At 36.5% G+C, this 16,403-nt stretch overlaps 3 long non-coding RNA genes across 3 annotated transcripts; 2 read left to right on the forward strand and 1 right to left on the reverse strand.

The window, feature by feature from the left end:
* The first annotated feature begins 1,594 nt into the window (after positions 1–1,594).
* On the forward strand, positions 1,595–3,336 carry LOC139125475 (uncharacterized). Its single transcript, XR_011550237.1, has 3 exons — positions 1,595–1,732; positions 2,020–2,337; positions 3,264–3,336. It is a non-coding gene; the product is annotated as an uncharacterized lncRNA (long non-coding RNA).
* A 348-nt stretch (positions 3,337–3,684) lies between these two features.
* LOC139125345 (uncharacterized) lies at positions 3,685–6,962 on the forward strand. The gene is made up of 3 exons (XR_011550203.1): positions 3,685–4,101; positions 4,330–4,420; positions 6,543–6,962. It is a non-coding gene; the product is annotated as an uncharacterized lncRNA (long non-coding RNA).
* Positions 6,963–8,749: 1,787 nt separating this feature from the next.
* LOC139125375 (uncharacterized) lies at positions 8,750–10,639 on the reverse strand. Its single transcript, XR_011550213.1, has 3 exons — positions 10,303–10,639; positions 9,332–9,613; positions 8,750–9,012 (listed from the first exon to the last, which is right to left on the reverse strand). It is a non-coding gene; the product is annotated as an uncharacterized lncRNA (long non-coding RNA).
* Positions 10,640–16,403: the final 5,764 nt, after the last annotated feature.

Here is a 16,403-nt window from a genome sequence, read left to right on the forward strand (position 1 = left end):
CCGACTTGGCAACTTAGGTTGAGCAAACAAATAACGAACACCCGAACGCACTCTCAGTGATGGCGGCCATCGTATTGTGTGCATACCGAGACGATCGCTCGCCGTGCGCGTGTTGTTCCTCGAATTCTGACCCATAATCATTTATAAAAATGCATTCAAATGTGATAGTGAAAGCTGTTCTCAATTAATAAGGTGGCATACTCAGCATAGCTGGATGTTTATCGCTAGTTTACCTTTGACCTCGCGATATTTGCAGGAGAAGTTTCTTAGCACGAACAACTTGATAACATCATACCCTCCATGATAACATAAAGCATGGCCGTCTGTAAGTATTTTCATTAATGTGTTGTGTAATTTACGAGGTTCAGATTTTAAGTAAATCAATTTTAACAAGATTGAAACCGATTTAACCGTGTCCGCAGTGATTTAATCTGTACATTTCATGCCGTGATTTGTCATGGGTTATTTTTATGCGTGTGGGTTTTTTATTTACGTCCATATGTGCGTTGCAGTTGAGCATAGTTTTTCGGACCATCACGCATGTCTCCCTGGTAACGGGTTTGTTTACACACTGGCATATTTTCTTGCGCCTTTTTCAATCGTCTGTTGGCCTAGACTGTGAAAATGTCATTCGAATTTCATGCTCGTGTGCTAAAAAAACGGTGTCGTATTTGTGCACGGAAAATAAATGGCACAAGTTATCCATGCTCCAATTTTATCGTTGAGTTAAAGAAGTGTTTCAGAGTACAGTTTTAGTGAAGACATTCTAATGTTCACCCGTCCAATTTGTGTTGTCTCTGTAAGAGAGTCATTGCTTCATGACAGCAGGCAGAGAGCAATAACAAAACCTATCGACCAGGGACACACGTAGTGAAATGGTCCAGACACTGTAGAGTACGGAGATGTGCGGTGTGTGATGCATTGTGTAAGGCAGGAAAGAAAAAGAAAGACAGTAAAAACAGGGGCAGACCAAGTCAATACCAAGGCAGTGACATTTCTGGTATCACTGGCAAGGAGACAGGAAAGACGGGGAAACTACAGAGTGAAACTCATGGCAGTACAAATCTAACAGCAGCTGTAAAGGAGAGGGCAGGAAAAAAGATGAGAAAGATTCATTCCCTTGCAGAGACAGAGGTTCAATGATCTCATTGAAGAAATGGAGTGTCCCATTTGCAAAGAGATAATAGATGGACCAATACAACTTTTGTGTGATGGACCACATGTGTTTTGTGCTGAACGTTTGTGTCAGTGGTTGCAAGTTTCTTCATCCTGTCCTGTGTGCCGTCTCTCTATTATGTGTGAATCTATTGAAAGTCTCCCATTGCCTTTGCAAACATGCTATCAAATGCCACAGTCACATGTGATTATGGGAATGTCGGTTGTAAGTCAGTTGTGCCACTGCAAAGATCTGCAACACAACACGGAACGGTGTGTTTACCTGTCCATTGCTGGAGACCACTGCTTCTCGTTAGTGAGCCCATTTCCATCAGAAGCCACCATACTCCAGTCCCCGTTCATGACACAATCAATACCAAGACATCAAATGGTGAAACATCAAGGGATAGGCAAAACAATATATGTGCAGTGAAGGCCGCAGAAATTGTGTTGCAGAATGTATCAGCGGTATATATGCTGCCACAGTATGAAGAAATGGCAACAACACTTGTCAAGAAAAAAAATAGAAGCAAACAGAAGTGATGATAGTTTGATAAAGGTTAAAACCAAGGGCCAGGTGAGTTTTTTACCAGCATTACTCTTGCTGATCTATACCCACATATCAATATACAGTTAGATTTTGGAGTAAATTCTTCTGATAAAGCTATCATGGAATATGATAATTTGTAAATTTGTATTTGTAATAACATTTATTTGGTTTTGTAGTACATGTGTGACCTGGTAGTGGTTCAACAAATTAATTTCATCAAGTAATGAGCTAGTCCAATTTCATGAATTTATCACCCACATATACTTTTGAAAGATAAATTTGGTTTTTCAATTTTTGGTGTGATTTTTTTTCAGCCATTGTGTTTAACATATACACCAAAGCCACGAAAAACAACCTCAGAAGCTAGCACTAGGACAAGACGTCAGAGGGTGTTGCAGTTAAGTCAGAGGAGAGACATTGTCAGTGGTGGTGATGCGATGCTGCAGCTGAGTGAGAGGAGGTGAGACACCAACAAAAGGACAAGAAGGAAAATCCTCCAGATCTTGGGACTCACTCCTGACATACCTTTAGGTGCTGGCCTTCACTTGAAAGTTGCTATGGGAACAACATGGGCTGCCAAGAGGAAATTACGGCGTTACTTCAAGGCATGGCATGTGAATATTGGAAGTGAGGTATGTTATGCAGGTCATTTTCCCCCACACTCATCAAGGTCACTGTCCTTCTTGACCTCACAACCATGAATTTAATAAGTCATGTTTGGAACTTTCTTGAAATTTAATTAGTTGTGTAAGAGAGAGAATTTTAGAACAGTAATTAGCATGTCAATAAAAGTTCTAGATTGTTCTTATATGCTCTTATATAAGCACATGAGTATTAATATTGGGACAGCAGGCTTGCAGTCAGACTTTTGGGATTGTGTGCACACTCTATTATGATCATGTAGAGAAAGACTGTGGATAAGTAATCTTGTTATCACATATTACTGAATATAAGTGTTACTGTTGTTTTTGCATCTTGCTCATATTTGTCTTCAGGTCTGCAAACTTACCCGGCATGGTACAATACCTACCAGTGAAATTTGGATAAAGTTAGGTGGGGACAAGGGTCAGGGAACCCTGAGAATGGTTTACCAAGTTGCTAACATCAGCAATCCAAATGTAGCAGATAATACAGTGATTTGGAGTACATTTGCAGCACCTGATTCCTATTACAATTTAGAATAGCTTTAGCTGTTAACAGAGGTCAGGTAGACAAACTGGATGGCACAAAGTAGAAGTAAGTCTAAACATGCATACTGTGTTTTACTAAACAATGAACAGATTGTACCATATATCTTTTTGGTACAATATTTGGAACTTAAGATACATACATATTGGTTATCCAAGTTTAATACATGCATTATACTGCTGATCCAAAATCTGAAAACAATGTGCAAATCTGACCAAACTTATGCAGCATAAATATGATACTACATTAAATAGTACAAAAGGCAAAGTTGTTTTCTTGCATGTACAAAATGCATTGATGTGTAGAAACATGGGCATTAATTTAGAATGGTGTGGACAATTGTCTTACATTCCACTTTGATTTATTTCAGGGACAAGACACTATTAGCACGGATGATGGGAGATTATGAGTATCTGGCCAAGAGTTATGGATTGTCTGGACCAAATGGTATGAAATGTATACTTGCATGTTATGATTTATACGTAAGAAAAGTTGAGGCACTGACAGGACAGGCAGTTTATTGTGTACACTTCAGTTTTACCTATGATTTATATGTGTACGTCCTTGACCTATCAGTTTGCAATATGTGCGACTGTTAATAATCAGCATGCATTGTGTATGATATGCTGTAGAACACAATTATGATAATTGGTTGTAGTTTTTCGTTGACTTAAGACATTCACAGCTAACATTGATTAGTCAGATAAATTTAAAGGAAGGGGTACACAGTGGGTCAGATCTTGATAAATATTTGCAAGCTATTGACAAATGAATAGTTGCCATGTTAAATAAACATGTAATGTTTGTTTAGCCTGTATCATGTGAGAACACCCACAGATAACCTGTCTAGCAACCTGAGATCTCAGAGGGTCTCCTTCATCTTTGAAAATGGCATATTGATACCAGAAGTAAGATCATTTTTGTGATGATAAGCAATAACATTGTCAATCTCAAGTGCACAGTCATGTCTATGCTGCATTTTCAGAATTTTGGCTTGTGCACATTTGTAGTGCAGTCATTTCCAGACAACACAGTGTTTATCTTTGTTTTCTTAGATATCTGAAGCTACAGACGTAAAAGCGAAACTGCCAAAACAATGTGGTTTTGTAGTTTGCGGTATTGACCAAGCTCTGCAGTCATTTAGTGTTGGACGTCATTCTTACCAGGGGCAGGCATTCATCGGAAATCATGTGAACAAGTGCTGTAAAGTATGTGTTTTACAACTGTAAACTGTTTTGTTGCTAAAGTCATTAAAAGGTTCAGTATTCTGCTTGTCAGGATTTTCAAGCTTTCAGTGTCAGATTTATTGTGTGTTATATATATACTACAGAAGATGTATTTCGTCTACATTATTTTGACGTACTTTCAGTGAAACAACTCTGTTTGCTTCTTTGAAAGAAAGTTATCATATCCTTCTTTTTATTTTTGTGTTTCAGGAAGAAAACATTCAAACGTTGTGCAAGAGCGTCATCAGGACCACAGCAAGAATATGCCCATAGCTGAATGAACAGGCTGCACACATTTGTGGTCTGTATAAGCCAATATTTTCAAAATTTGCAGCCTGCCATAATCTTTAGAGTACAAGCAATAGAATGTCAGATGAATATATTAGCATTCTCAGTTCAAACATATCACATTTAATGGCATATTACAGAGAACACTTTCCTAATGAAGTGTACCCCCAAAATGCATATGTTAGAAGATCATGTCATCCCTCAGATTGAAAACACAGGGTTTGGCTTTGGTTTCTTCACAGAACGGTGTAGAGAGTATCCATCATGAGATTAGGAAGGGAATGGACCGGTATAGTAAAGTACCTGGCCATAATGGTTTAAAGAAATTAGAACTTATGGTAAGGGAGCATCATGTGATGACCAATTCAAGTCATGTGAAAGTGCCAAAAACACAAAGGGGTTCATACAGAACCAAATAAGCAACGTGAAATAATGATGGCCATAGTGATAACAGTAAAGATAAATCATGATAAAATAAACATGTAAAGAACAAATTAATTAAGTCAATAACAAACCAATATGTAAATAAAAACATTGAAATCTGGTTCTTTCTATGAATCATATTTTTACTAAATTGATGCTTGTATTTTTAGTCCCCAAGATACCGTCCGTGGTCATGTCCGAGCGTGTGTCAGTGTGTGCGTTTGTCCGTCCATGTATCCTTCTGTTCACGCAGATATCTCAGAGATACATGGAGCGATTTCATTCAAACTTGGTACGAGGATTACTTGATATGTCATACATATGCACGTCCAATATATATACATATGCATGATCCAATGTGGCCGCCATGCTGCCATTTTATTACAATTTTTTTTATGTACAGAGCCATAACTCCTACATGTTTCAACCGATTTTATTGAAAGTTAGTACAAGGACATTGACCTTCATCATACATATGCACATCAATTTGTTTCACAACATTATCCAATATGGCTGCCATGCGGCAATCTTATTACAATTTTGTCATGTACGGAGCCATAACTCAGGCATATCTCAACCGATTTTATTCAAAGTTGGTACAAGGACATTGACCTATGTCATACATATGCATGTCAATTTGTTTCATGATATGATCCAATATGGCCGCATGGCAGCCATTTTGTTACAATTTTGACATTGACTTATGTCATACATATGCATATAGATTTTTTAGACAGTAAGATTAAATATGGCTGCATGGCTGCCATTTTGTTACGATCTTTTCATGTACAGAGCCATAACTCAGACATCTTTCCACCAGTATCATTCAGAGTTGGTATAAGGACATTGACCCATGTCATACATATGCACATTGATTGTTGAACGGCGTGTAGCAGTATCATGTCAATTACCTAAGTTTCATAATTAGACTGATATGTCGAGAAATACTGCATCAGATTTCATGAAACTTGGTACACATGTTAAGCTTACATTGCTTTAACAATGAAAAAGGCATTTATCAGTGTCATTTTAATTAATTTGTAATTGCTTATTTAATGAACTTTCCTAATTAGAGTTATATATCCACAAATACTGCGTCAAAATTTGATGAAACTCGGTACAGATGTTGATCTCATAGTTTGTAAATACTGCATCAAACTTTATGAAATATGGTACCGGTGATAATCTATTAGTGTTAGGATAGTATGCAAAAATGTTCGGCAACATCCTGTTGATCATTACTGATTGACTCATTTAATGACATTTTGTAATTAGGATGGCGGCCTACATTGGTTTTATGTTTTCACCACCGTGGAACTCATTCTTGGCCATTTAGCGCCATCTATATCACAGTATTTTATCATAGACCTAATTAATGAAGAGGACTCTATCCTCTCTGAGGACTTTTAATTAAAGTACCAACGAACAAGTGGGGACTGTGCCATCAACGACTTGTTCAATTTAAAATTGATGCTTGAAAAGTCATCTTTATGGTAAGTCCAGTATATGTAATGATGACTTACCATTTTAGGATGTTTTCACATGTTCAAATGAAACTTCCTTCAGTTTTATCTTACATGAAATATCATTGGAAAAGTTAATTTTTAGCATGAAAATAAGAATGAAATACTTCTAAATGCTTTCATTATGATTTAGTATATATACTAACAAGTACAGATGTAAATAACCTTGTTTTGCTTATCTATTTACAGAATACAACGACCCTGGAAGTTGCAGGTGTCCATTTGATTTCAAGTATTTCTCATTTTTAGCTACTATAGACTATAGTCTATAGAAGCTATTGGGATGGGTATCCGTCCGGCGTCCGGCGTCAGTCTGTATGTATGTATGTATGTATGTATGTATGTATGTATGTATGTATGTATGTATGTATGTATGTATGTATGTATGTCCGTTTGTGAGGCGTCCGTCCACTCAAATATCTTGAGAACCGCAGTACTTACTGATTTGATATTTGTTGTGTAGATGAAAAATATGATTTTGAGAAACTATTTTTTTTTAATTTTTTGATATTGTTGAAAATAGGCAAATTAATGCCAAAAAAGGTGTTTTTGGTAAAAAATCTTCTTCTTCATAACCGCTGGTCAGACAGCTTTGTTATCAGGTATACAGGTGCCTAGGGGTAACCCAACTTAGATTTGTTCAAATTGTGATGAAATATGCAGATGTGTATTTTTAAGGAATTTTTTTGTCATTTTTGGTCAAAATTTGACTTACATTGTATGTAATTCTTGTACTGTATAAACTCTATCAATTCACCAGAAAAAAATAATTAATATGATTTTAAATAATTGAATTAATTAGGAAATCATCAAAGCCAAAATAATTTTAGTGTAGAATTATCAGAAAGTTCAACTTTTTTTGACAGTTCATAGTGAAATGCTTACCATCTTGGAGGATTAAACATGTAAAGGCAACTTTCCTGAATCCCAACTTTGACATATTCTGAACCGTCATTTATTGTGCCCTGTATGTTATCTAAAGAAATTGCTCAAATAGTCAATAGAGATAAAGATAGAGATAGAGAAAGTTCTAATTTCCATTTATGGTTGACTTGGTAAGGATAAAATAAAATTACTTTTTGAGGAAAAAAATAGAGTGGTCAATTAAAAGAGTGGTCAAAGTGATAGGGTTTTTATGGTAAAGCTGGGCTGTAAGATTCCTCATGTGCTATTTATAGCAATTATGCAATCTGTGTAAACAGTGTAAGGAAAGTTACATGATTCCTTATAATGCTTTTGATGACCTTGAACTTCTTAAGTTTCAAACATTTGTCTCTTCAGTGTGCTTTCTCTGAGTATGTACAGTCTCAACTTATTCAACAGAATTCACTTACAATGTTAATCAAAGATATCCACCTTCTTCATCAATACATGTGTCACAAAAGGTTATTCTCTACATAACACAGCAGAGCTCTGTCAACTGTTGAGTTGCTTGTTCTTTCAAAAACGCCGGTCAGACAGCTTTAATATTTGGTTTACAAGTCCATAGGATGACCTAAGTGAGATAATTTCATACAGTCAGGAAATACTTAATTTTGTATCCATGTCTATAGTAGCTTCAGGGACTTTGGCCCTATGTTTTAATTTTGTCTGTATTTTCATATTGTATTTAAAATAAAGGTATTTGATCATTTCAATTTGTATTTTTTTTCATTTTCTGTGTACCTTTCCTTTTCGTTTCTTATATTTTTTGTTTAGCTCTTTATTTGTCCCATTTTTAAAATGCAACTTTGTGGCATAAGTTACTTTTGATATTCAGAGAGTTTGTAAAAGATGTTTGCCCGAAACTTTGTTATCGGTACATGTAATTTATTTGAGTCTTGTCACTTCAAGAAATAAAAAAAATGTTTTATTCTATATGCACGTGCCTGTTTTGATCATTTATGTTATGGTTTGAAGTAATTTCTAATAACATTACAGTTAATTTGCCATTGTGCTGTTAAAACAATCACCGTACAATACAAATAAGGCAATAATACATTGATTTCTGCCTATATGATGAAAAAGGTGCCTCTCTAATTTTTGCCGTTTGTGGCACTGTTCTGTGGCTTCCAATTGAATGTGACCCATAAAGTTCGCACACAAGTTAAAAGTCTGGGCCTGCTGGGTATCGCTTTAAACTGCTTAGTGTCACTTTTCCGACAAGCATTTAATTACTCCTTGGCCTAATGATGTCCCTCTCTCCGTACAGTATTATGTATAATTCTGCGCTGCACGTACAACAATTAGAAGTCACCCCTTTTGACAAAATTAAAATAAACAACACCTCTTTTTCAGAATTCGCAGAGCTTCAATGAACTAGTGTTATTACATTTCTATATAATACTTATAGCCCCTAACTTGTAATAATAAATAATAATAATAATAATAATAATAATAATAATAATCACATTGAATGATAAGTTTTGTTGTTGATACTGCTCGTCCTTTCCTGCCGTCATACAGCTCATTAGTGGCTTCACATCGATATTGCCAGCTTGCTGTCTCTTTGTTTGCTCTATACTCAAAATTGGTCCCGGTGAAACTGAATTCCCACGTGAATCAAACCATTCGTATGATGGTTCCGGGTTACTGTCAGTTCGACATGTTGCTTCAAACTTGTCGTTCTCCGTGATTATTCCGTCATTGGTTGACGAAATGGAAATCGGTTCTGGAGGATCTGTCGACCAATGTATGAATGTAATTTTAAAATTGCTATGAAAATTACACGAGATTTAAGATATTTGAGTGCGGGAAGAATAGGTTGTTAATATAAGTCATCAATTACCAGTGAGGAAAGTTATGTATTGAAAGCACACGTGTGCTGTCGCCTTACGACAACAATAAGTGATTAAACACAGGTTATTGAAAGCCTTATAAATAAGAAATGCCACTTTAAATTTATTCCATGTATACATGAAAATGATTTCTCTGATCTATCATGATGTCCCTTTTCAGTTTAATTATGCAGTATGATGTAATTATATTCCAAAACCTACATTGAACATTAAAAGACATGTTATATTTGCATGTCTGTGTATTTAGATCAGCGTCGTCATTGTATCTGCAGTCGAACACATCACCAATGGCTGACTTCGTTATCTGGGTGTTGAAAATTAGAGGAGCTTGGCCAGAAACGTTCGAATTTCGTCCATTGACAGTCCACTTTACATCACCCGGTAGGACCTCTGTATTTGAATAACATGTCAATGTAATGTTGTCGCCACTGACAACTGTATTCTCCGGACCAATGTTGTCAGCTGAGCATGTCATGGTCTCGTCTGCAAAACAAATTCAAACGGATTAGTGTTGAGGTGTCTTATTGCAAGGCGGCTGTGACGTCAACATTTCAAGGGCCATGTAAGCCTTTACATTGCGGAAATACATTTTGATCATGTTACTGAAAGACAATGCAAGTACATATCATTTAGGCATACAGTATATCGTGAAGCTTCAAAGATGATATTTTTCATGTTTATAATCTTCCAAAAGAGCAACCTTGACAATGGTTTTCAACACAGTTTGAAACAAATAAGAATGCTATGATGATTTTTTTAAATCAATGACATTATTGTAAATATATTTAACTATTAGCAAAACGATAAACAACTAAGACATGTAGTGTTATCATTTCCCATAGGCCCTGTAAACGTCATTATAATTACCAATAGAAACTGCTTAGACAATAAAAAGAATCGCTTTAGTTAGCTAACATATGGTCAACAAGAGTTGTATGGTCTTCAAGTTTTATTAATGTATTGTTGCTTTGGGTGTTTACCGTCAATTCCTTTTGTACGAGTTTACAAGTTTCGTTTAACTTATGAAAATTTCGACACTATTCACGCTGAGGAAAATGAATTTTCAATCAACCGTTAACTTTGTCACAAAACATGCGCTTTAACATCTATTATCTAAACTTCCTTTTACGGCCAGCATCGCATTGTTACCGAAACAGGATGTATGCACCCACCTACAATTGTCAGTGTAGCTGAGTAGTTGACTTTGGTTCTCCTCCTATGGCTTCACACATCCACTGCCCGGCGTCAACATTTGCATCAACGTTACGTATGGTTAAATCGTATTCTCCGTTCAAGTGGTTACCGCTGATCTCACAATTGCTACAGCTTTCTCTGTCCAAGTAAATGCCAGCTGACACCAATCTCTCCTGTCCTTGATGGTTTATGTGTCTCCATCGCGGCCAGTTCTGTAGCTCTCTTTCCAGCCTGCATGCAAATCTCACCGTGGCACCGCTTGGTACAATCTTATCAGTAGGCGTCTTTCTCCACTTTACTGGAAGCACAGGGATATTGCCTCAAAGTCAAGTTTAGGAGGTTAAAAAGTTTTAATTTATTTGGATTCCAAGATGTATCGGTAGAATCATCTATCATCTTGTTATAACATGCAATGATATTAAAACTACTTATGTTAAAATTGTCAACAGCTATCGTTTAAATAACATTTAAACATTTTAAAACCATGGCATCGCTAGTAGGCTTTACCACATGTTTGCTTTGTCTCCTGGACTGTCATATTGATTAAAACTTGAATTATCTAGGGAATTGTCTGCCCATTCTAGCGAAGTCCGCTTGCAGTACAAGTGGGACAAATGCATATGCATAATACAATTTATCTTATCAATCATTTACTCTCAGAAGGAATTGTTGGTCAAATCTATCAAAAGTGTTAGGTGCCCTGGTGCTGATAGTTGCATCACCAATTATCAATAAAACACTTGTATGTACGGCGCCTATCTGACAAAATGTGCTTATCCGACAAAACTCTTTTTAGCAATACCCTGGGGAGTCGCTTTAGCCACAGCGCACTTCATGTGCGCGGTACATGTCGCTTCGCGCTTCGTACGATGTTGTGTACACGAAGTCTTCTGTACGAAGGATTTTGTTTCTGTAAACTACTCTCAAATTGTTGACCTGTAATTAATTCTTTTTTATTGTGGTTCTTCTTCCATCGGCCGGGCTCGCGCTCGCTCACTGTACAGTATACTGTAGTCGAGACCATGGAGATAACTCCGTATTGCAACATGTAGGTGCTTTTCTTCTCATCCACTTGCATGTTTATTGAGTATAATTTAATGTACTTAAATGGCAAAATTAGCGATCGAGGAAGGTGATGAAAAACAAAAACACAAGTACTCTGCTTGTCATTGTGGTGATTTTGATACTCCCGCCACCGTGAGAGCGGACGACCTCATGTGACCTCATGCCCTCTCCTCTACCCCTTAACATGCGTCCCAGCCTCTGTGTTGATCGATGTATACACAGTGATTAATTGAGGTGCTCGGCGATTTACGCAATGAATGAAATTTACTGTATTTTTAACTATTATATGGCCGTTTTGTGATGTTTTGGATTTTAGACTGCTCTAATTAAGATTTCGTTTGTGTGTTTTAACAGACGAAGTATTGTGCGAGGGATTACTTTCCACAAACGAGTAAGGCTACAAGCAGTAATTAGTTATTTTTGTCAGATGAGCACGTTTTGTCAGATAAGCGCCGTATAGACGTACTGCAAAAGAGACTCGATGAGCTTACATTTGCAAAATATACTGGAATTGAGTCAAATAATTCTAAATTCGTTCCAATCGTACGAATCTTAATCAAGTCTATTTAACAGTTGACGTCAAATCATGTCAAGGATGCTGATGTTTTAGTCGACTATTTTACAATTAATGAAGTATTAGTACGCGCGTAAAATGACTTTGACAAAGACTATAGAGGAAAAATTTGCCAAAGAAAATTTAATCGATCATTAGTAATTTGACCATCTTCTTGATTCTTAATCAGTATGGCAATTGTCCATCTCATGAGTCCTTGCGATAAAAAGATCTGAGTAAAATAGTAATTAAATAGATTTTCATTACGGCTGGTAAACTATGTAGCATATACTAATTTGCACACATATTTGTTCATTGACGATAATAGAAAAGAGGTGAGATATAAATGAATGTTGTGACTCGATGCATTTCGATCAGGTACAACGGCATATCTAGAGGAAATACTGAATGTAGGAATTAGCCCATTTGATTAAACACTTTAAATCAAAGTTTCTTGTCTATTAGTGCATACTAGAGTATGATGACACTCATTACCTTTCATAAGTCGATAAATTATATTTTGATTGATAGAGAATATCCCTTTATGTGTCAACATTGATGTCGCTATAGATAATCAATTTTATTAAAATTGTGTGTGTAAGTCTGTCAGATATCATAATGTTTCCGCCTAGAATTTGATAATTTAACTGGATGCTATTGAATGGAACAGTAGAGCGACATTACATTTTAGTTTGAAATGTTGATAACAATAATGATAAAATAAAATGGAAAGTTTACAACGTTCAAAAAGTATGTAAACAGGAAGATCTTTGATAGTATTGATATAAATAGCTTTACACCTTTCAAATTCGTTAAGCTTTAATTTTCATCAAGTGTAGAAGGAGAATAATATAAAATAATTATGATAGGTTAAATCTTTCGAATTTGATTCCCCAGCATCCTACATTTCAATCTCTGAGTCTATAGTGTGACAGTAGAAATCTTGGACGTAAATGTGACTATTGAAATCAAAAGTGCACTTGCATTTTTATTCCATAAGAAGGCATTATATTCTGCATCACGTATTTCTATTCAGGTTTGAAGCCGGCCAAACAGCCAAATCCGAACACGATAAGACAAGACAAAAAGACAGTGATGGAGATTAGCAGAAAGGGGGTGGTTGGCAAGGATAACCATTCCTGTATTCTGTGAAATACTTTGCCATTTTACGAACAGAGACGAGTTATTTGCCTCTCGTATGGCTACAGATTATCAATTCTCTCCTTCAGATACATAAACAAGTCCACAGTCGTTTGTTAGAATTGGTTCAACATTTTGGGGTTCCTTTAGTAGAGAAAAGAAATCTAAGAAGCCCTACTGTCATCTTTACGTCTTCTACGCATTCCACGTGCATGTTTTTTGTCCCTAATGTCAGCTGATATAACATTATGAAATAAAAAATTAATGCCCCATGCGGTTTCCGTTGATTTACATTACAGTAGATGATAGTGTCGCGATTGATGTCTACATATATCGAAAACTTACAGAAGTAACAATGCTCTTACTTCCCATTGGAATAGTTAAACACAGGATTTATCGTCAAAAACAAGACTTTCTTTAGGATACATAACTCTTTCTCAGTAAACACATTCGACCTGCTCATGAATGTCACGGTAATTGCGCAAACTTTTGACCTTGAAGGACATGCGATATTCTGGACACCTAGTACCACCACTATTTTGTGGTTCAAGATGACCCCATTGCCTTTGTCATTTTCAATATGTTCCTTGGACCTGGTAAATTTCTCAGTTACCTTGAATGATAACGATTATTGTACCTGATTTGATGTCTATTACTTGAAATACACGGCTATTCCCAAAGATTGAAAGTTGGATTACGCATGGCTACTGAGGAGGGGGTAAATAAGCTGGTTCTGTAGCCAAAATGAAGACCAGGCTATACGTGTTTTAAAAAACTCCGCTTGCTCATGGTGTCCTGTGTCATTTTTGAATGTCCTTAATTTATAGGCACTGAAACAATACATTATCGAAAGTTTACTAAGAGATTCTCTACATCGATTTCAGTAGTAAAAATCTCTCTGTGAAAAAGACACACAGCTCTCCATAGCATATCGCAAATCGTCTCTCGTTGCGTTCGGAACCATGTTGTCACCACATGCAGCACCTAAGTTTGTGCATTGTGAAATGAACATCTCGCTGTTTTAGTCATAAGCTTCACGTAAACGGGCACTTTTTCAGCAACATCCTCTAGGGAAATACATTCTGAAAACTATTCTCAATTTCTCGTTACATGATTTGTTCTGGCGAAACACGACGAGGAATGCGGCGTCTTATGAACTTCAAACTCACCACGCTGTCATCTTCGATGGGCGTGATGTGAATTCAGTACTACGGGTATCACATGATAATGCAGTACCTATTTGCATTTATAAATACACAGGTGCGTACCTTTATTTATTTAAAATTTAAATTTGGTCCTGCAAGAAATGAATATCTGCTTGATTATAATCAATAGTTAAAGGATGTTAAAACAATGCCCCCTTCCATGTATGATAACGGCAGGCGCCATAGTTCATTAGGTATAAAATAAATTGTCCTCACTTTAAAACTTGATCTAAGTTCAAAGAAATATTGTCTTTTGTTAATATAATATTAAGTTCATTTCAGAACTTATGGCCACCGGTCATAACGTGAAAAAAGTATAAGCAATATTGTGCTTGGGTCACTCGGGGAAATGGTTTACAGTAAACAACAAATAATGAAAGCCAATTCTAAAACAAAGGACAACATTAAGTATAGTTTGCATTTCTCATAAATGCATCTCTACGCTTAATTGCGAAAAACGATATAATTACTGTTGTCTCAGTGTATTTAAATCTTCTGTTGACATAAACAGGATAAAATTTAACATCAGATGCAGATAGCAGTAATATTATTTTCAGATCACGATACCCAGGACATACAGCTAAAATCGGGAAATCGTATTCCATTTGGTTCATTGAACTCGTCACATATTCTGCCTAGACGTGGGGTTTTGTTCCATAGTCCTGTTTCTCTTGAAAGGGGATGTACTGATGTTCTGGGTTAGCAGGGAGCTAACTTGAACACAGGTGTCTTAATGTATAACAAGTAAGGTTCTCGACAAAATTCTTTTTTAAAAATCGAGCATATATCCAATCTGCTAGTTTCTCTCAAATCGTCTCACTATTGCTATATATTCATGCCCATACAGTGTACATCTCTGTTTACATATTTTTTAAAAAACCTAACTTCATCGCCCACACGTACCCTTTTGTTCCTATGCTTCTTCAAAGCCATACGTTTGTAGTAATAAGTTAACATTGTTTGACCAAACGTTACAACGCTGTACATCCATTTTACTTACTTACGATAGGGACTGATAACAATTAAGGCCAGTCTATCTCTAACCATTCGTAGCAATCGTAGCCAGCAAAAGGACATGTATCTTGAGAAACAGGGTTAGAGTACGCTTTAAGGGTCGTATTGCCGGGCTCCCCTCGGCGAGTTTTATGTATCTCTTATTGTACATGATATATTCGCCGTGTTCGTCATGCCTCAAAGAAACGTCACCCCATTCCATCTGATGGTACTCATTATTGCCGTGAAGGCTGAATAGTTTTTGTGTTATTAAGCAGAGGTTGTTAGCTGAATATACAGTCCGGCTCGTAGTTATCGCAGAAGTATTCCTTTATCGTTATTTATGTACAATGTGGGAATAAATATTATAAATTACTTTTATGTAAAGAAAGACAGGATTACTTTCGTTTTGCCAATTTGCATATCAGCTTGCACAAATACAGGTTTTACTTTTTCACGTGCAACATGGTATACGGTAATACATATGTAATTATATGACAGAACCCATCACTTCAGAGGGCACTCATCAGTGACCTTCAGAAGGTATTTCCAGAGTGAAAAGGGTGCATTTTGCTGCCAGTACTTTTCCGAGCGAAGAGGGGGAAAAGTACAGGCAAAATACACCGTATCCCCAGGGAAATAGCTTGGCACCACCACTGAGCGCCCTCCGGGATGATGAGCTTCTGTTATATATGTTCCCTAATTTTGTCGACCGCCATTGAATTCATATGCAAATATTTGATTTAAAGTTCACACTGCCACTATATTTCAATATCGCCATCTCGACAAAAGATAATAGACACATGCAAACAAATACGTTACAGGACAGAAATCTGAAATATTTTAATACATATGAACAAAATTGGCATTTTAATTAAAAAGATAAACTGTCAAAGTACAGTTGGTCTGCGGCGCTTGGAAGATGATGTTGCACGGACATCTGGCAAAGAAAGATGCGATAAAGAGTTTTTTCCTGCAACCACGATGTTAAATGTGAAGTTGAAGACTCCTCCGGTGATTGAGCGTTGGAGAATAGCCCGAAACTTGCTTGCCTTGGCCGACGTGGGTAATTTAATTGTTGCAATTTTCAGTATCAAAAGATATCAAAGAGCAGCAAATCTAT

Source organism: Ptychodera flava, assembly GCF_041260155.1.
Source record: "Ptychodera flava strain L36383 chromosome 3 unlocalized genomic scaffold, AS_Pfla_20210202 Scaffold_25__1_contigs__length_14229661_pilon, whole genome shotgun sequence".
In the NCBI taxonomy this organism is placed as follows: Eukaryota; Metazoa; Hemichordata; class Enteropneusta; family Ptychoderidae; genus Ptychodera; species Ptychodera flava.